Below are 18999 nucleotides of genomic sequence, written 5' to 3' on the forward strand. Positions count from 1 at the left end.
CGGGCCCACGCCAGCCTTGGCTCTTACCTGTGGTGGCGGCTGTGGGCGTGAGGATCCGTCCAGGACTGTGGGGACTGTCTCCTCGGGACACCGAGGCCACGTGTCTCCTTCACCCTGGGCGAACCGGAACGACTGCTGAGACTCTTCCCCGGCTTAGCCACCGAGCCACCGCGCCCCTCTCTCTGCCTTCCCGGGCCTCCCCTCGGAGGACGAGAGCCTTTTCCTGAGCAAAGCAAACCCCCTGCCGAGCAGGCAGCGAGTTTGCCCTGGTCGAATCCTCCCTGCAAACCGAAGGCCGCGGCTCCGAGGCGGGGCTGGCTGGCTCCGCGGGGCTGTCACAGACGGAGCCGCTGCTGCGGAGAGGGTCGGCAGTCACGGGGACCATTCCCAGGCCTCTCTTTTGGGGGGGAGGGTGGGATGGATCCAGGAGTTCCCCCTCACTGCCAGGCCGATGCTGAGGGCTGTGCCGGTCTCTAGAACGAGGGTTCTGCCCTGGGAGCTGCCGAATTCCCCAGAGGGAGGTGTCACCAAAAGCTCAGCAATCAACACCCCGACACTCCATAATCAATCATCAAACAGCAGAGGGAGAGCGGCCTTGGAGAGCAGTTGGTGGTCCTTAGAGAGCTGTGGGTTTTGTGAAGGAATTTTAGGCCCTATTTGGCTCCTTGGGCTCTTACTTTCAGGTGGAAGAAGTTTACTTTTTGGGGGTGGTGAGGGTTAGGGACATTGATTTTTGGGGGGAGTTTTTACTGTTCTTTTTTGTAAGCCCATAACAAGCAAGTAGGCTGCAAGGTAATACTCGGAAAACTGGAGTGAAAACCAAGAGGAACGTTGATTTTATCTGAGCCTCATAAAAATCCTGTACCATAGATGCGGTAGGTGTGTGGTCTTGGCCCTGTACCATATTATTTCTCCTTGAATTTACATGGCTCCTTTTATTTCTCCTTGAATTTACAATTTACAGATGAGAAAATTAAGACCCACAGGGGCTTTGGAAGTGACCACAGAGAACATGTCATAGTCGGCAGGCGAGAAATTTAAATTCAGGTCTTCATACGTGAGTTACAAGGGCTGGATCAAGAGTTGTTGAGTCCGGGCTAAGCTTTATTTAACACTCTGTCAGCATTAGGGATGGGAACACAACGCTGCATGACTCAGTGCTTCCAGTGGAGTTGGAGGGACAAGGCTGCTGTGAGGAAATTCAAACAACATAGCAGCTAAGACGCTATTGAAACCCAGGCACGTGCCGAGGTGGCTGGGATTGGTGACCGAGCGAATGACACAGGCCAGGCGCTTCGGTAGTTTTTTGCTTTCACACCACCCTAAAAGTATTTTGAAAATCAATAAACTCCCCTCACGCGTTTTGAGGTTGACATTCGAAATTTTGCTTCGTTACATTTTAGTAGTTGCAGAAATTATGACATCTAGTATATTATAAATGTTGATGTTTAAAACAGAAAAATGTTATGTGTTAAAAAACTGGTGGAATCTAAGCACCATCATGATTTGATACCTACCACGATTCATTTCAAAATGGATGGAAAAATTCTTTAAAATTTTACATGGTTCCTTTTATTTCTCCTTGAATTTACAGTTTCTTTTTTATTTCCACACAGAGTTCTAGTCTAATAAAATATATCTTTATGCTGCAGAGGCTTTTATTGATTGTTTTATCTTGGTGCTGCAAGCTCACATATATGTTGAAGCAAAAATATGACTTTCTGGAGTCCTAAGGCTTTTAGGGCTTAAAATTTTTCTTCTAGATGAATTTGCAATTGAATTATTATTAATATAATTGGCCCACATAACATAAACTTATTCTAAAAAGTGAAGAAATAATTATTGAGCATAAAAAGTAGCATTTTATTGGACTGCATCTCTTAATAAGGTGAGCAGGGCTTTTAAACAAGGCTGTTTGAAAGGAGGAAATTACCTATTACCATAATGATACAGCGTTCAGCATTAATTCTGCTCCTATTTTTAATTTTTTTTCTGGATGTAAGTTCTGAGAAACCTTGATAACACAGGAATAGATAGAAATGGAAGAGGTTTGTTACAGCGATGTCATGCAGTTATTTAAAGTCCTTCTGAGTTACATGCTAAAAATCACATGGAGATTTGTCAGAAAATTGATATTTAATGATCTAGGAGCTGACAACTCAATCAGGTCCTGCCGTGACATTGTTAAAGCAAAGAATTGGAAGCTACTGGACTTGTGGAAGGATGTACCCCCAGGCTACAGGGTCATTCATTTTCTCAACACTCCACTACTTAAAAGGGCCCTGGGTGTGATGCCGCAGCGGAGAGAGGTGGGCTTTTCTTTTGTAGGGGGGGCAGGTAAGGGAAGGAGAGGAGAAAGGAGAGAGAGCAGGATGCTCAGAGCTCCTCTGGGTGGGCACCAGGAACGTGCTCAAATCTGATTTAGAAAGAACTTGTGGAGATTTGAAAACCTGGAAGTTGACGCCCCTAAGGCTGGCCCCAGAGGCTTTGGGGTACTTGTACCCCACTTTGATCTCTGCTCCAGACAACAGGGCTGAGTTGATCACGGTCAGTGGGGGACTCGGGGCAGGTTTGCCGAGGTGGCTGCGCTTTGCAGAGACCCGTGAAGAGGGGGTGCAGTTTGGACAATGGGGAGAGGGAGAAAATGTCATGAACTGGTTGAAAACACGGGCCTGGAAGTTACAGGTCCCTCCGAATCCTGGCCCCACCCGGCCGCCGAGTCTCGGGAGCTCTTCACCTTGCCCTGCGGCTCAGGGACCCCCAGCGCCTTTGCTCACGTGCAGAGGGGGGCCAGGGCAGCATGGACAGCCTCAGGCTCCTGGCAGGACCTGACAGACACCCCGACAGACGTGGTTTCGGGCCAGCTTGGTCCTCGGTGCCCCAGGTGCGGCCCCTGTTCCCAGCAGTGTCCTTCGCGTCCCGTGGCCATGCCCCTAACTCCTGCTTTTCGGGCCTGTGGCTTGGGTGGTACCTCTCTCCCGCACTCCTCTCTCTGGGGCTCGCTTCCCTTCGGCAGGCGCAGCGTGGAGCTAGAGTTGAATGCCACCGCTTGTCCCTGTTTCACTTGGGTGTGGGCTGGCTGCCCTCTCGTGGTGCACGTGGGCAGGATTTGCACTGCTCGCCAGTGTCGGTGCCCTACGTCTGGGCCCACAGGGGGACTGCACTCTGTCCTCTGGGAAGCAGGCATGGTCATGTGGCTTCCTGCAGCCAGTGAAATGGGAGCCGAAGTCGTAGTTGTCACTCAGAGGTGAAAGCGGTCACTTGCCGGGGCTCTACTGTCTGATTAGTAATTGTGGGGCACCAGGTGGACATAGCCTTGGGTCTAGATCTGCAGAGGGCTGCCACTGCCCTGGAGAGGGTGGCCCGGACTGGGGGGGACTTGAAATGAATTTCTGATGCGTAATGCTACTGGGAGTTTGGGACTGTTTGTTTCTGCAGCATAACCCAGCATGTCATGACTAACACAGCAAGGGGTGGTGTTTTTGCCTTTTAGGAATCAATATTCATTTTTCACCTAGAGTATTTATTTAAGCCCTACCCAGTTTGGCTCAGGTTAGAGCATTGACCCATGGACTAAAGAGTCCCGGGTTCGATTCTGGCCAAGGTCACATACCTCGGTTGCAAGCTCGCCCCGGGCCCTGGTCTGGGTGCGTGCAGGAGGCAGCCAATTGATGTGTCTCTCATCAGTGTTTCTCTCTCTCTCTCCCTTTTTCACTCTCTCTGAAAAGCGATGGAAAAAATATCCTCAGGTGAGAATTAAAACGCGTGCTTGTGCGCGCGCACACACACACACAAACATTAAAGTATTTGTTTTAAGTTTTAAGAGGTATCACCTTAGAAATGCCTAGTCAATTTTAGGACAAAGTCCTAAACCCATCAGGTAATCCCCATGAAAGCGAAACAAAAATTGCTGAAATTTGGGGAAGGCAGGTGAAACGTGCCACAGAAGAAAGTACCAAGTGCCCGGGGCAGTCTTGGCTTTCGGGGACAGGTGGACGGTCCGTGCTTGATCCTGTGTGCTGTGCGGAGACTGGGCGTGGGTTTCTGCAGGGAGACCAGCCGCTGAGTCTGGTTAAAGGTCCGAGGAGGGACTGAAGCTGCAGGTGGAGCCTGATGTAGTGGGATTTTATTGAAAATACTGTGGAGAAGAGTTAGATGGATGGACATAGATACGAATCTAACTCTCTTGGAAAATGCTTCCAGACAGTTACCCACTGGGCTTTTCTATTATCCCTCTGAAATTGGGCCTGATGTAGTTTCTCACGTTTGCTTGCATGCAGCGGGGAGCCATTCACCACGCCAGCCTGAACGCCGGAGCTGAGCACGGCCATGGTGACAAATGGCACCATGTTTGACCAGAAAGTGAAGATTGATCCACACATTCTGGACATGGGCAATGTGGGAAAATATTTTAACAAGCGACCTGCAAGGGTTTCTGCTCTTCTCTCCCACGCCCCGTAATTGTTTTGGGTGAATCATTGCTGCTTGCGCAAGTTTTAGCCGAGCCACCTTAGGCAATTTTTACATAATATTTATAAAACCTTCCTGTAATTGTGACTCATGGTCATGCTTAGACTCGGAATTTTGTTAGAGCTGAACATTTCAGAGAGAAAGGGCCTGAGTGATGGTCAGCCTTGCTGAAAATTGAGTTACAGAAGCAGCGGGGTCAAGGCTGCCGTTCCCTCAGATGCCCTTAGTCACCGGGGCCCCAGAGACAGAGACGCTAATTTCATTTCTTTTATATCTCCCTCCCTTCATCTTTTTGGAATTAAAAAAGCAATAATGTATATGTGCTTGCCAGAATATTCAAACATTACTCAAATGTACAAAAAGTGCAAGTTTTCTTACCTCCTCCCTCCCCACCATTCCCATCCTGTGGATGTGACCGCTCTTAACCCTTTAGTGTGTAGTCTTCTAGGCCTTTCTATAGGAACACATGGGTGTTTTATTTATTTAGCTGATTACAATTATGTTTTTCCTAAAGTAATACATAGTCAGTATGGAAAATACACAAAAGCATTTTTTTAGAAAGACACATTCCCAACGTTTTTACCTATATATTTGCACTTAAGAAAAAAGTGATATCATGACATGACCCTATGGACTGTAACACTTTCATTGCCATTTTTCCTATAAGGGTATTTGGGCTTAACTCACCTGAAGTCACACAGCCTACAGGTGACTTAGCAGGGACTTGAACCCAGGTTTGTCTGATTTCAGAGCCCATGTCCTTGAGAGCTGTGCCATACTGTTTGTATGTATTGCTTATTTGATGAAAGAACTAAGAGTTGCATGTAACAAATGGTAAAGGCAGCCAGGAGGCATTGATCATCTGTGCCTGGGGCAGTAAGCACAGGCTTTCGGCAGGAGGGGGCCCTTTGAAAAGTCAGTTCTTTTTTAAGAAAATAATTTTAGAGAGAGAAAGGGAGAGAGAGACATCGGTGTGAGAGAGAAATATGAACCCGCAATGCAGGTATGCGCCCTGCGCAGGAATCATGGAACCGCCACCTCTCCTTGTGCGGGGCCACGCTCCAACCAACTGAGCCACGTCGGCCAGGGCCTAAAGCCAGTTATTGACTAAGAAAGAGAAGGGCCTTCGTTGTTCACGGTCCGGAATCACCTCCCAGATCTCCTGGAAACTCGAATTCTCCTGGGAATCTCAGATTGTTTGAAGATGTAGTTTAGTTTTCGAGGCAGATCTGATTTTTTACTCCCTCCCTCCAGAACTCCTGCGTTAAGCAGTAGGGTTTTCATCTTCATTCAAGCACAAATGCCAATAATTAGAAATAGAAATGCCTTTTAGAACAGGGCCTTTGAGAGCATCTATTGCCTGCCATGTTCTTTCCTCATTTAAAAAAAATCCTCACCTGAGGACATGCTTAGGGAGAGGAAAAGAGAGAGAGGGAGAGAGACAGCAGCCTGCTGTCCACCCATCCATGCATCATTGGTCGACTCTTGTAAGTACCCTGACCAGAGATCGAACCCGCAACCTTGGTGTATCAGGATGACACTCCAACCAAGTCACCCGACCGGGCTCTCCTCCAGCTCTAACTGTTTTGCTCTTCATGGTCTCTCGGGGTTCAGGCCCTTGAGTTACTGTATATCCCTCATGGTTCCCCTACGTCTACGTTTTTGAATACATTACACCTCTGCGGATAAATCTTACTTGAATTATCTTAATTTGAATGGTGTATCTGCTTTCTGCAAGGGTCTCACCCAGTTGCAAATAATAAATATCCACTCTCGCTGTGATGTGCACCCCCAGCGCGAACCTCCCACGTTCAGAACCTTCAGCTGGTTCCTTTGCAACGTGGAGTCCGTGGTGGTGTCTGTTGAGGGGTGAATCCAACTGAAGGCTTCTCCACCTCGGTCACATCCAAGAGGATTTTTCCAGTCTGAAATCTTTGATGTACAATGAGGTTTTTGTTAAGGTTTCCCGCAGTGATTACATTCCTCAGGCTTCTCCCCAGTGTGACTCTTATAACACCTAATGAGATGTGACTCCTGCCCAAGCTTCTCCCATTTGATCGCATTCACAGGGTGTCTCGGTGGCACTAATTTTGTTCTTGGGTGAGAGATGAGCTACTGATTTCTTCCCCCTTGGATTCATTACCTTCATAGTGGTTGTCTCTACCAGAAATTTCAAGGAGTATGAAAAAGTTTGACTCTTGACTGAAGGCTTCCCACAGGGACAACACTCACAGGGTTTGCTCCAGCATCTCTGACCCGCGGCAGAACCATTTCCTCTGCATTACGGCTGGACGACATTTTCACTCATGAACAACCAAGTCTGGATCAATCCGTTCCAAGTGTGTCACACTGACGGCTGTTTTCTTTCTTGGAGAAGTAAGTTTGGAAGTTAAACCTTCAGAGTCTTCTTCGGAAAGCACAGAACCTAGAGAGAGTGGAAACGGCTGGCCCATCCGTTTCAGTTAAACCCTCCATCGTTACGTAGTCTCTTCTGCTCTTGGAAGTGGAGACATCATAGAAGTCACCCTTTCTTTGGGCATAAGGGCCTAGGAGAGATTTAGTTTCCCAAACCTTGAGACACTCCTTGGGAGCCTCGGTTCTGTCCTGAAATCCGGTTGCAGGCCTCAGGGCAGAGGGGTCTCCTCTCCAGAGAAACCCCTGCCCTGGCCTCAGGAGAGTCTGGTTTTCCCCATGGCAGAGGCTACCACTCCCTAGGCCCTGAGCCCGGCCGAGGAGCCCTCCCGCAGCCCACTTTGCAGCCTACCGCATGCACAGGTCACGCAGGCTCGCCTGCAGTGAGGCGGACAAAAGGGGGCCCTTACATATATTTTCCTTCTTCTCTTATTGCAGGTGAAGATGTTGCTAAACTTTCTACCACTAAAAATCATGGCTCCTCTTCTCTTCATCTTCCAGTAATGATGCCTTCCCAGTTCTTGCAGACTCTGTCTCCCTGAAGCCTTCTGGCCTTCACCTGCTATCTGGTCCCAAAGCCAGTGCACCAGTTCTAAGCTTTGTCACGGAAACATTCCACATCTAGGTGCCATTTTTGGTCACGATCTTCTACTGCTGTGTAACAAAACCCCGATTATTAGTGGGTGAAAACGACACCTTACCATCGTATCTCCCTGTGTTTCGAGTTAGCTGGGCTCACCTGGATGTCTTTCACGGATCTCCTTTAGGGTCCCTCAGGCACCTGCAGTCAGGTGGAAGCTGAAGCTGGAGTCATCTAGCAGCTCGATCGGGTTGGAAGGTCCAAGCCGCCTCTTTCCTTTTATGTCTGTTGCCCCATGATCTCCCATGTGGTTTCTCTCCAGCAGGGTGGCATCTGGGTTCCAGAGAGCACAAAGCAGGCACCTTCTAAAGTCTTCGAGCTACACTTGGCAGAACATCGCTCCCTCGCATTCCGCTGGCTGAGCTGAGTGCCAGGAGCAGCCGATTCAAGGGGCTGGCAGTTCACGGGCATGAGCACCAGCAGCCGCAGCTCAGCGGGGCTCCTGCTGAGGACCAGCTCTCAGTACGAAACTGTAACAAAGCGCGGCAGTCCTGCACCCCTTCTCACCTCCAAGCTCCCCCCGAAACAACGGCTCCCGACTCTGCCTAGCGTTCCCCCTGGTATTTATTTCCATATTTCCAAATCACATGCCCATATTGTAATTTTTGATTTTTGAATATTAGATGCTAACTATGAACTTTCTACTCTGGAAGGTGAGGATTTAACATTCTTTTCACTCCATCACCCCATTACAATATGGTTGTCACAAATTTTCATTAAAGCCCTCTTCAGTGTATGTTTTATATGATTATATTAATATTATTCACACTGGAAGGGTGCAGCGTGCCTTTCTGTACAATTTTTCTCCCTGGGGTAAATATTTGCCTCTTTCTGTTTGCTTAGTTTTTTCTGTACTAACACAAATGCTCCCAAAAACTCTCTGATAGGACTACAACAGACCCTCTTACCACCGTCGATCAAATGCATTAGATAATCCATGTATGGGTCCACTTGCACTGCAGTGGTTTACAACAATGTCTGTCTTCCTGTGTCCAAGGGCCCATTTAATCACTCTGTGGAGGCTCTCACCCAGGACACTGCCCATGAACCCCCGTTAAGTGGAGACTGGATGACCCATCTTTGCTCTTCTGGCTGCGCCCAGATCCCATGGTGGGCACCCAGTATAGGTGACTAACAGAGGATCCCCGATGCCTAGCCCTGTCCCTGCCCAGGGACACCCACCCTGCTTGCACCCACTGATGGGTTGGACAGAATCCTGTCTTTGATAGGTTGTGTGTGTTATGTGACTTAGAGAAGTCACATAAATCTTGGTGGCTTTGTGTCTGCTGTGGGGAGAAATCATGATATTTCAAAGATCTTCAATAAGGTTCAGTGAGACATCATTGCCTCACTATATACACACCTGAGAAAGTGCCACTGGAAGCCACCTGAGGGCACCTGTGCAATTGCAGGTGGGATTCGGGCTGTACTCCTTGCCCACCTCAGGAGTAATTACCCGAATTTGCATAGTGTATATATTTTTAGACTTTTTAGAACTAGTTTTTATACTCATAAAGACATATAGAATCACTTAGTTTTTCTACATGTGCGTTTTAACAGAAATGGTAGCACTGTTGGCCTTTTTCTGTAACCTGGGTTTTTTCGCTTCTTTTGCAGCTCTTTCATGCTAGCTCACATTTCTTATGAATGCTGTGGGTGTTTCACAGCGCTTCTGTGTCGGAGGTCATCCAAGCACGCCCTTGTCATTCCTGTTTAGGTTGTTTCCAAATTTTCACTGCTCAGAGCACGGCTGGGATGAATTGTTTCATAGGTGTCTCTTTACGCACCTGTCCTTTTTTCCTGGGGGGCAGATACAAGAGTGGGCACACTGAAATTTTGGCAGATGGAGCCAAACTCTGCTCCCTGAAGTCTGCCAGTGCACACTCTACCCACAGAGGGTCCCTGTGACCCTGTGCTGGGCAACATAGGATGCAATTAATTTTTTCTATTTTGGCTAGTCTGGGGTAGAAAATCGCATTTTGTTGTGGGTAGCTTAGTGGTTAAATTTTTTTTTTTTTTTTTTAAAAAAGCTGGTACAAACTGTTCTTCACATGAAACCTGACATTTCAGGAGAGGCAGAGAATCTTGGTTAGGACCCCAGGCTTAGGGCTGGAGCTCTGGTTCTTCTCCAGGGGCCTTCAGTCCCTCACTGGAAACCTAACCTCTCTGGCTCTCAGCTTCTCCTCTGTCAAGTGGAGACACTGGGAGTAACTTATCTCCCTGAATTGGGGTGAGGACTGCATACGTTAACATACAAAGTCCTCAGGACAGCACATGGCGTGTAGTGGGTGCTATGTAGGTATTTTTAGATTATTAGATAGAGCTGTGTTCAGTATTTTTTCAGCCTAGCAGATAAAACACAGAATTGGTGCAGGGATGGGGGTTTTGATAACCTTGCTTTTGTGTCCCCAGAGCACCTCAGAACTCAATAGCTGCTGATGAAATTCAACCTTTCCATTTTACAGACAGGAAAACTGAGACCAGGGTCATCCAGCTGCCCAGGGTCACAGAACCTGCTGTGTGACCCTGGATGAGAACCCAGCCTCCTGTCCCTGTACCCCTCAACTCAGCCAAGTGTTATTTGTGGATAAATCCCAGGAGGGGACCCCTTGCCTTGCCTCTAAGACATGAGGAATTTCAGCCAGGGCTTTCAGATAAAAACACAAAAATGGGGATTTGGTACACAAAAGCCCAGGGATCCCCGAGTGTCCCACACATGACTACAAGTGGATCCTAAGGGTGGCGTTAACTCTTTCAGATGGTAAGTTTTGCTTCAGGCAGCTCTCTGTGGGCCCTTGATAAGAAGGAGAAGCTGCAGGTTCCAAATGACAAAGGGACAGTGTGTTTCAGATTTAGCATCTTTGCTCTGAAAGGACTCACCTGATCCAGTGGTCTGTACCTGTCTGGGTGGTGTGCTCCCTGCACACAAGGACAGGGCGCAGACCAGGCAGGCACCCGCGCTCAGAGCAGCTTCGGAAACTGCTCGAAACACTGAAAACAGAAATTTTGCTGGCTTAATGGCTAATGCGACAGTTTCACTGGGTAGGACAGTCTGACCTTGTGTTTTGCAGGAGAATGTATAATTATTAAGGTATTTTTCCCAGGCGGCAGCAATCACTGCGTGTTCCATTTAACTCGATTAATTTTTTTGGTGTACTGAGAAGTTAGTTAATAATGATCCAGTCATAGAAATGTATAGCCAGACAGCCTGTGTGTTTTTTTCTTTCAGAGGTTTAGATTTTTGCATGAAAAGAGGCCTGTCCATTTTATCAAAATTGCTCTTGGACAGTCAAACATTTTAGACTGTGAGGCCTGATAATTTTCTTTTTTAAACAAATGCTAGCTTTTCCTTTTGACAATGGTTTAAGCATTCAAATCCTTTAATAATTTATTTTTTTATTATGGAACGACTGAGAGGTTTTCCCAGCCCTGGCTTATGAGTCACATTCTTGTGCCAAGGTGGAGACAGCTCGGCTCTGGCTCCGACCGGGTGCTAGTCTTGGCATCGCCCCTTGCTAGCTGTGTGACTCTGGCCAAGTTACTTGCCTCTCTGAACCTCAATATGAGCATCGAAGAAATGAGAATGATTTCTGTGGGTTTGGAGCTGAGGTGAAATGAAAGGAGACAGTGACAGCCATTCAGATCTGTGTGTCATGGTTAGCGCAGCGACTGATGGCGCCAGGTCCCAGGAAGCAGTGGCGGTTTGGGATGAGGTCTGGGATGACACTTAGCTGGTGGGCAGTAGACTCAAGGTCTGCACGCCCTCATTCTGATTCCATAACACAAGCTCTTTACTAAAGGATGACATGTGCTTCCTGGGCCAGTTTTCGGTCAGTCAGTGGTTGGGTCTCAGGACTTGGGCACAGAGCATGGCCACTCCCGAGTTGCCCGTCTTTGGCCTGGTTACTTACTCACTTTGCACCTCCATTTTCTTACTTATAAAAGGGGGGGGAAAAGTGTCTACATCCAAGGGTGTGAAGGGAATGAAATAAACATTAAGTTAAATACATTAGTGCACTTACAGCACGTGGGACAGTGCCCAGAGCACAGTGGGCACTCGGTGAACGTTACCTCTCTCTCCTGCCCCTGACGTCACAGCTCGCACAGTGAAGGTGCTTTAGAAACAGCGTATTAGTGCTACAGGCCCTTCCCGAGCAGAGTGCTGGGCTTGGGCAAAGACAGAGTGAGAGAAGCTCTGGGTCTCTACATAGAGAAAAAGTTACAGCTGCTCTTTGTTCTCTGCAGTTCCTCTTGGTTACACCAACGTGATGTGAGGAAGTGCCCTGTGCATGGAGGAAAACAGGTAGCGGAGTTTTGTTGGACTCAGCAAAGCTGCCCGGACCTTTGCAATGTGAAGTTCAAAGGCAGGAGGGCCGACTGGCATAAGAAGCCCTGGAGCCTTCTGGAAGGAAAAGGTTAACAGAACTGCCTCTCCCTGGGATTTAGCTGGGATGACCTGCTTTGTATATGGGTTGGGGCTCCCACAGAGATCCAGGAGTGGGGAAGAGAAAGAGCCCCAGGAAATGAAATAGCTATGGGGGTTGGGTTGCTGGATTTAACAAATAAAAATATATCTCATTTAGATTAAAGATGGCAGTGACTGAGTGGAAGCTACACTGACACTCTCCCCAGACCAAACTGGAATTACAACTAAAATGCAGAAAAACCATCCTGAATAATCAACTGCAACTGAAGACGAGCTGGAGAGCACCCTCATAACCAAGGAGGAAAAGGGGAGACGGCATAGGGACTGGAAGGAAGTACGGAGGTGTGAGAGGGCTGGCTGGGCTCCCACAGGCAGCAGCTGAAGGTCAGGAGGGAGATCTCACTGTGGGGGTTCCCACTGAGGACTCTGGGGCCTAAACCCTTGGCTGGGCTGCCCAGGCCAGAGCACCAGCACTGAGAAAGGTGCCCACCTAACATCTGGCTGTGAAAAGCAGCCAGGTTTCTGTCTGCCAGGGAGAGAAGGCTGGAAATGCAGGCACCCTCTTAAAGAGACAACACACAAAGTTTTGTGTGCAGCCACTCACCTTGGGCTCCAGCAGGAGGGCAGAGTGGGCTGGAGCTGTGTGAGGAGAATCTTGGGTTGTGGGCTCTGGAGATAGAGCTCAGAGGGCACCCCTCTGATTTCCTGTGCTGAGTAGTTTCCCCATAGTGCAGAGGCAGACATTTACCTTCCAAGCAGCTTTTGCCTGAGGGGTAAGCAATTGCCCCATCCTTCTGGAAAACTTCTCCCCTTACCCTGTGGCGTTTCTACAGCCTGAGGCCCATGAAGAGAATCAGATTACTCAGCCTGCAGGCAGAGGCAGACCTCAGAGTGCTTTGACTCTTTGCCTGATCTGCTTCTGGGCCTGGGCCTTGGAAAAGCAGACTTTGGTGTGCACCTTGATCCTGTCTAAATGCACCCATCCCCAACAGACGGGACCTCAAGTTGAGGGTTGTTGATAGCTCCAGACAGGGCACTCAAGGCCAGGGTACAAACAGCATCTGACATTGGCCTGCACCAGAGACCTTCCAAAAAGACTGAGTGTCCTAGCAGGCCTACCTAATACATAGAAACAAACTCAAATAGGCAGCCAAAATGGGGAGATAGAAAAACAAGCCCCAAATGAAAGAACAAGAGAAGTCTCCAGAAAAAGAGCTAAATGAAATGGAGATAAGCAATCTATCCGATATAGAGTTTAGAATACTGATGGTAAGGGTGCTCAACAGCATGAAAAAAGATATGGAAACTATGAAAAATGACCAGTCAGAAATGAAGAATGACCTAGCAGAAGTGTGGTGGAGGCCTGGGGTGGGGGGGTGGATGCAGGTAGAGGGAATCAATGGGGGGAAAAAGGGGGATATCTGTAATGTTTTCAACAATAAAGATAAATTAAAAAAAAAAAATCTCATTTAAATCCTCTTATTTGTTCCCTATGTAGGGTTGCAAAACAAAATCAATGGCGAATAATTTTTTATTATAAATATGTCCCATTCAATATTTGGGATATATTTATATTGAAAAAGTATAGGTTGTTTATCTGAAACTCAAATTGGACTGGACATCCTCTATTTTACCTGGCAACCTACATAGTGGGTGAAAGGACTCAGGGTTTAGGTTGCTGGAAAGGAGGCCGAGCTGTGGGAGCTCTGTGCCCTGGGAATTTGCAGGCAGGGGTTTGGTCCATGATGTCGTGGAAGTCTGGGAGGCTTTGGGGGTACATGTTGGAGGAGTGGGGTTCCCCATGTAGTCATTCCTGGTCTTAAAGAGCTTGCATCTAATTCCTTCTTGGAGATGAGTGTGAGCAGGACTGACCCATCCCTTCCCGACACTAATAAAAGTACAGGCATTGGAGTATCTTCAGGAGGTGGTCTGGACTTCCTGCTAATACAGGTAGCTGAGGTACTGAACATCGCATTCTGGAGCAGCAGGCACAGCACCTCATTTAATTTGTCTATTTCTTTTGCAGCTTTACCTTTTTAAACAATTTTATTGAGATATAATTTACATACCATAAAATCCACCAATTTTAAGTGTACTATCCTTGGTTTTCAGTAATTTTACTAAGTTGTGTAATGATCCGTTTTTACTCATACTTCTGACACAAATGTTTGTTTTTTCCCCCTACACCAACCAGTTTTCCAACTCTCCAGACACCAGCTGGTATCCTATGATTCAATTCAATTCTCATGCTAAGTACCCAGAATTAGTGTGGAGCCCATAGACTTAAGGGCTCAGTCCCATAAGACTGCCCCTAATTTCAGAGGCCAGTCCCAGATTGTCACCTGTGCTTCTGACTGACCAGGTATAAATTGGGGGTTCTCACAACCCCCTCTGCAGGTTTTTAAAAAAAATCCTGACCTGGGGATATTTTTTCCATTGCTTTTCAGAGAAAATGAAAGGGCAGGGGGAAAGAGAGAGAGAAACATCAATGTGAGAGAAACACACGGATTTGTTGCCTCCTGCAATGTGCCCCAACCAGGGCTGGGAATTGAGCCTGTAACCGAGGTACATGCCCTTGGCCAGAATTGAACCCCGGACCCTTCAGTCTGCGGGCCGATGCTCTAACCACTGAGCAAAACCGGCTAAGGCCCCTCCGCAGGTTTGATAGTTCACTAGAATGACTCAGAACTCAGGAAAGTGCTTTACTTACACTTGCTTGTTTATTATAAAGTATATAACACAGGCACAGCCAAGTGGAAGAGATGCATGGGACAAGGTATGTGGGAGGGGTGTAGAGCTTCCATGTGCATTCTGGGTACGCCACCCTCCCAGCGCCTTAACATGTTCACCAACCAGGGAAGCTCCTTGCACCCTCTCATTGTGGACTTTTTATGGGGGTTCTCATTGCATAGACACAATTGACTAACTCACTGGCCAATGGTGACTGACTCACCCTCCAGCCCCTGTTCCCACTCCAGAAGTCAGGGGTTTGGGCTGAAAGTCCCAATCCTCTAATCCTGCCTTGGTCTTTCTGGCCACCAGCTCTCGTCCTGAAGCTATCTGCCCCCATCATGAGTCATCTTGTTAACATACAAAACCTACTCTTATCACTCTGGAGATTCCAAGGGTTTAGGAGCCATGTGCCAAGAAGCGGGGATGAAGACCTAATACTGATTTTTTTACTGTATCACATACATTCACACCACAACTCAGTTTTAGGGTACTCTGTCATCCCAGTAAGGTTTCTTGTACTTGTTTACCGCTAATCCTCATGCCCACCCCCAGCTCTAGGCAACCACTAGCCTACATCCCGTCTCTGTGACTTTGCCTTTTCTAGATATTTTGTATAGATGGAATCATACAAAGTCTAGTCTATTGTACCTGGCTTCTTTCACTTAACACAATGTTTTTGAGGCTCATCTATGTTGTAAGCATAGTTCATCCTTTTCCGGTGCAGTAATATTTCGTTGCGTGGATGTTTATCCCTTCATCAGGCGATACGCTATTTGGGCCTTCTCATGTTCTGGCTTTTCTGAATAATGCTGCCGGAACATCTGCGCGGATAACCTAGTTATTTTTAATATTGATCTGGGTGTGTGAGTTGGGATGGAGGAGGGGAGTTTCAACATGAAAGTGGTATTTGAGGAAATGATCCACTCGTTTTCACTTTATGCTGTGGTATTTATTTTTTAACCCTTACCTGAAGATATTTCCATTGCTTTTCGGGGGTGGGGTAAGGCGAGAGGGTGGGGGGGGAGAATATCATCTATGTGAGAGAGACACATCGATTGGTTGCCTCCTGCACATGCCCCGATCGAGGCCAGGAATTTGAGCCTGCAACCGAGGTACGTGCCTTTGGCTAGTATTGAACCCAGGACCCTCAGTCTGCGGGCTGACACTCCAACCACTGAGTAACACCGGCTAGGGCGATGCTATGGTTTTAAAAGGCCATGTTTACTTACATTTCTGTGTGCTGCGTGACACACGCCCCCTTGCTTAGTTCCGAGGAGAGCTGTGGCGGGAAAAGCGAGGCTTCCATCCAGGGGTATTGTGCAACCAAGGACAAGCAAGGCCAAGAGTGAGAAGCGAACCAGATAGCGAACCAGCTCGAATGCTAGAAACAAAGAAGCCAGAAAACGCAGCTTGCAGGGCCACCTAATTCAAAACAAAGAATCTTTCCTAGCATGTATATTTGTGTTTTTGCATAGAATCTTTTAAGGCTATTGCAGTAGTTTAAAATGAATCTGCTAAAAATTTACTTAAAAATTACCAGGTATATTTTAAGGGAAGCAAAAGAACCCCAAAGGTGAGCCCGTAAAGGGCTATATTGGAAGCATTTGGGGCAGGGCTGTGGAGTGAAGAGAGAGATTCTGCCTGACGTATTTGGAAGTAGCACCTATCCCCTTGGGTAGGACTCCTCTCCATCTTTCAAGGCCTATGTGACTTGGGTGTGGCTGGTGTCCCTTCCCCAGCTCCAAGGTGGGACATACCCAGGCTGGGCAAACGCGCTGGCCACGGGGATTGGTTCAGAAATTGGCTCGTGACTTCGGTCGGCTGGCCTGGAGCTTCCTTTCTTCCTCGGGCGGAGGGAGTGGGCAGGGGACTATTGGGGCTGAGCAGCTGGTTGCCCCCTGGAGTTGGTGAGCTGGTAGAAGTCTCATGCTACTGGGTCCACCATGTGAGAAACACAAAACCTGCCCGAAAAAGTAGCCAAAGGAGGGAAAATTAGTGTCAAGAGACAGAGATTTCTGATGACATCATTTCCCCCTACAATCGAAAACAAACAAAGAAAATACTGCCGGGTCGAATACATACTTGTTTCTAAAGCTCTTAGAGAAACTCACTAATTACTTGGGTATTTCATGGGAAATGCCTCTTTTTGGCTTGAGAAACTCTTACCACGAGCTGCTTCTACCCATTCCCTCGGCTGTGGCGCTGGGGGCTGGCGCGCTTTCTGTGCTGCCTGGTGAACGGCAGGGAAAGGCAGAATTTGTGAGAACTTTTCTGTATGTTTATCACACTTCCATTGAAAAGTGCACAAAGACAAAGCTTAGTGAATTTTGACAAGTGGGTAGGAAAATAAAATGCTCTCAGCTCCCCAGAGAGCCCCCCTCATGCCAAAAAGAATTTGATTATGAAAGAAAATCCCAGTGTAGTGGCCGCCAGATTTCTCCTTGGTTTGTGAGCATGTAAATTCATCAGGCAGCAGGCAAAGACTTGGGATTCAAAGACAGGTCTGTCTGACCTCAGAGACTGGAAAACAACATCAGACAGCAGCTCTAAGAATAGGGGTTTTCTCACACTTCTGTGTACTTATTTGTCAGAGGTCCATGCTTACCTTTGTTGAATAAAATTTTACTTCCTTACCCAGCCCTGCAAAGCCCTAATGATCCGATCTCCTCAACACGCTCCCCCTTCCCCACACTTCTTTCCCATCTGGACTCAAACTCACCGCACTCATTCCCGCCTCAGGGCCTTTGCGCCTGCCTTTTCCTCTGCCTGAAGGCTCTTCCCCCACATATTCCCATGATTGGCGCCTTGCTCTCATTCAACCTCCAGCCCCATCCTCAGGGATGCCTTCCCTACTCTTTCTAAAGAAGACCCCGGGGCGGATAGTGCCCTAGCTGCCTTGCTATGTTCACTTTAGCTTGTTGCCTGGTAGAAAAAAGAGAGAAGTTAACAGAAAAATCACATAATGTGCTAAGTTCTCTGCTGGGAAGTCTGTGGGGCTGGAGAGCTTTCTTCAACCCTGGGGAGCGTTGCCATCGGCCATTGTGCTGCACCTCAAAGGGGCAGCTTTTCAGATAACGAGGGGACTGTGGAGCCGGCCTGTAGGTTAGGCCCCAGCTCTGCTTCTCCGCTGGATGAGCCTCCTCCACGCACCAGTTTCCTTTTCTACAGGACAGGATGTTAGTAGCGCCCACCTCACAGGGTCTGGTGAGGATTCAGTTAGCCCATATGTCTAAGTGCTTAGCAGGATGCCTGGCACATAACACCACATACTGTCGTCTTGTATAATTATTCATGGTTATTGATTTGGTTCCCAAGTGTTCTTAGATGAGACAGAGTGAGTCCTTCCATGGAAACGTTCGCTTCTGTTATGCATTTCATCACCTGGCTCTTCCCGATTTCTAGATTTATGTTGGCTCTTGGGTGGCCCCACATTCACTGCAGGAACTTGATATCCTGACAGGAAATGGGGATGGGAAAGTTAAGCTTCGGGGGTGTTGGTTTTTGTTACTCTTAAGAGATAAGCAGGGCTCTGGCTGAGGTGGTTCTCTAAGTTTAGCATCATAACCACCGGTGGGCTGTGAAAATTTCCCAAGCCTGGCGATGCCTCTCCTCGGCTGGATCATGAGTTTCGGAGCACAGCTGTTTTCCCCCAACTCCACACTGGGTGCAGATATTCACCAAATGTGAGGCTCTCTGGTGTCTTATGCAGGGTGGGACAAAGTAGGTTTACAGTGGTTAGCATAGAAGTAATACAATAATTAATAAATGATACTAGAATCAACTCTGTTTCACATATTCTCAGCTGTGAACCTACTTTTGCCCCAGCCTGTATCTCTTGGTTAGACCTGAACGCATATTTAACTGTATTAATGAAATCACATATTCATTTAGAGCATATATATATTTTTTACTGACCAGTTTTATGTGCCAAGTACTTCTTTTTACTGGGAGAGATTGATGATAATTAAACAAATAAATTAATGAGAAAATATAAAATAGCAATAAGGTTTGTGATAAAACAATACTTCGTGTGAGTGACGCGTTTTCCTTAGAAAGGGTAGTTAGGGAAGGCATCTCTGAGGATGAGGCTGGAGCTTGAACCATAATAAGGTGCCAGTCATGGGAAGATATGGGGTAAGAGCCTTCAGGCAGAGGAAATGGCAGGTGCAAAGGCCTTGGGGCAGGAATGAGTGTGGTGAATTTGAGTCCAGGGCTGGGGAAGGAGTGTGGGGAAGGGGGAGTGTGTTGAGGACTTCCCAGAGGAGAGCAGATCATTAGGGCTTTGCAGGGCCGGGTAAGGAAGTGAAATTTTATTAGA

This window comes from Miniopterus schreibersii, assembly GCF_964146895.1.
Source record: "Miniopterus schreibersii genome assembly, chromosome: 10".
NCBI lineage: Eukaryota > Metazoa > Chordata > Mammalia > Chiroptera > Miniopteridae > Miniopterus > Miniopterus schreibersii.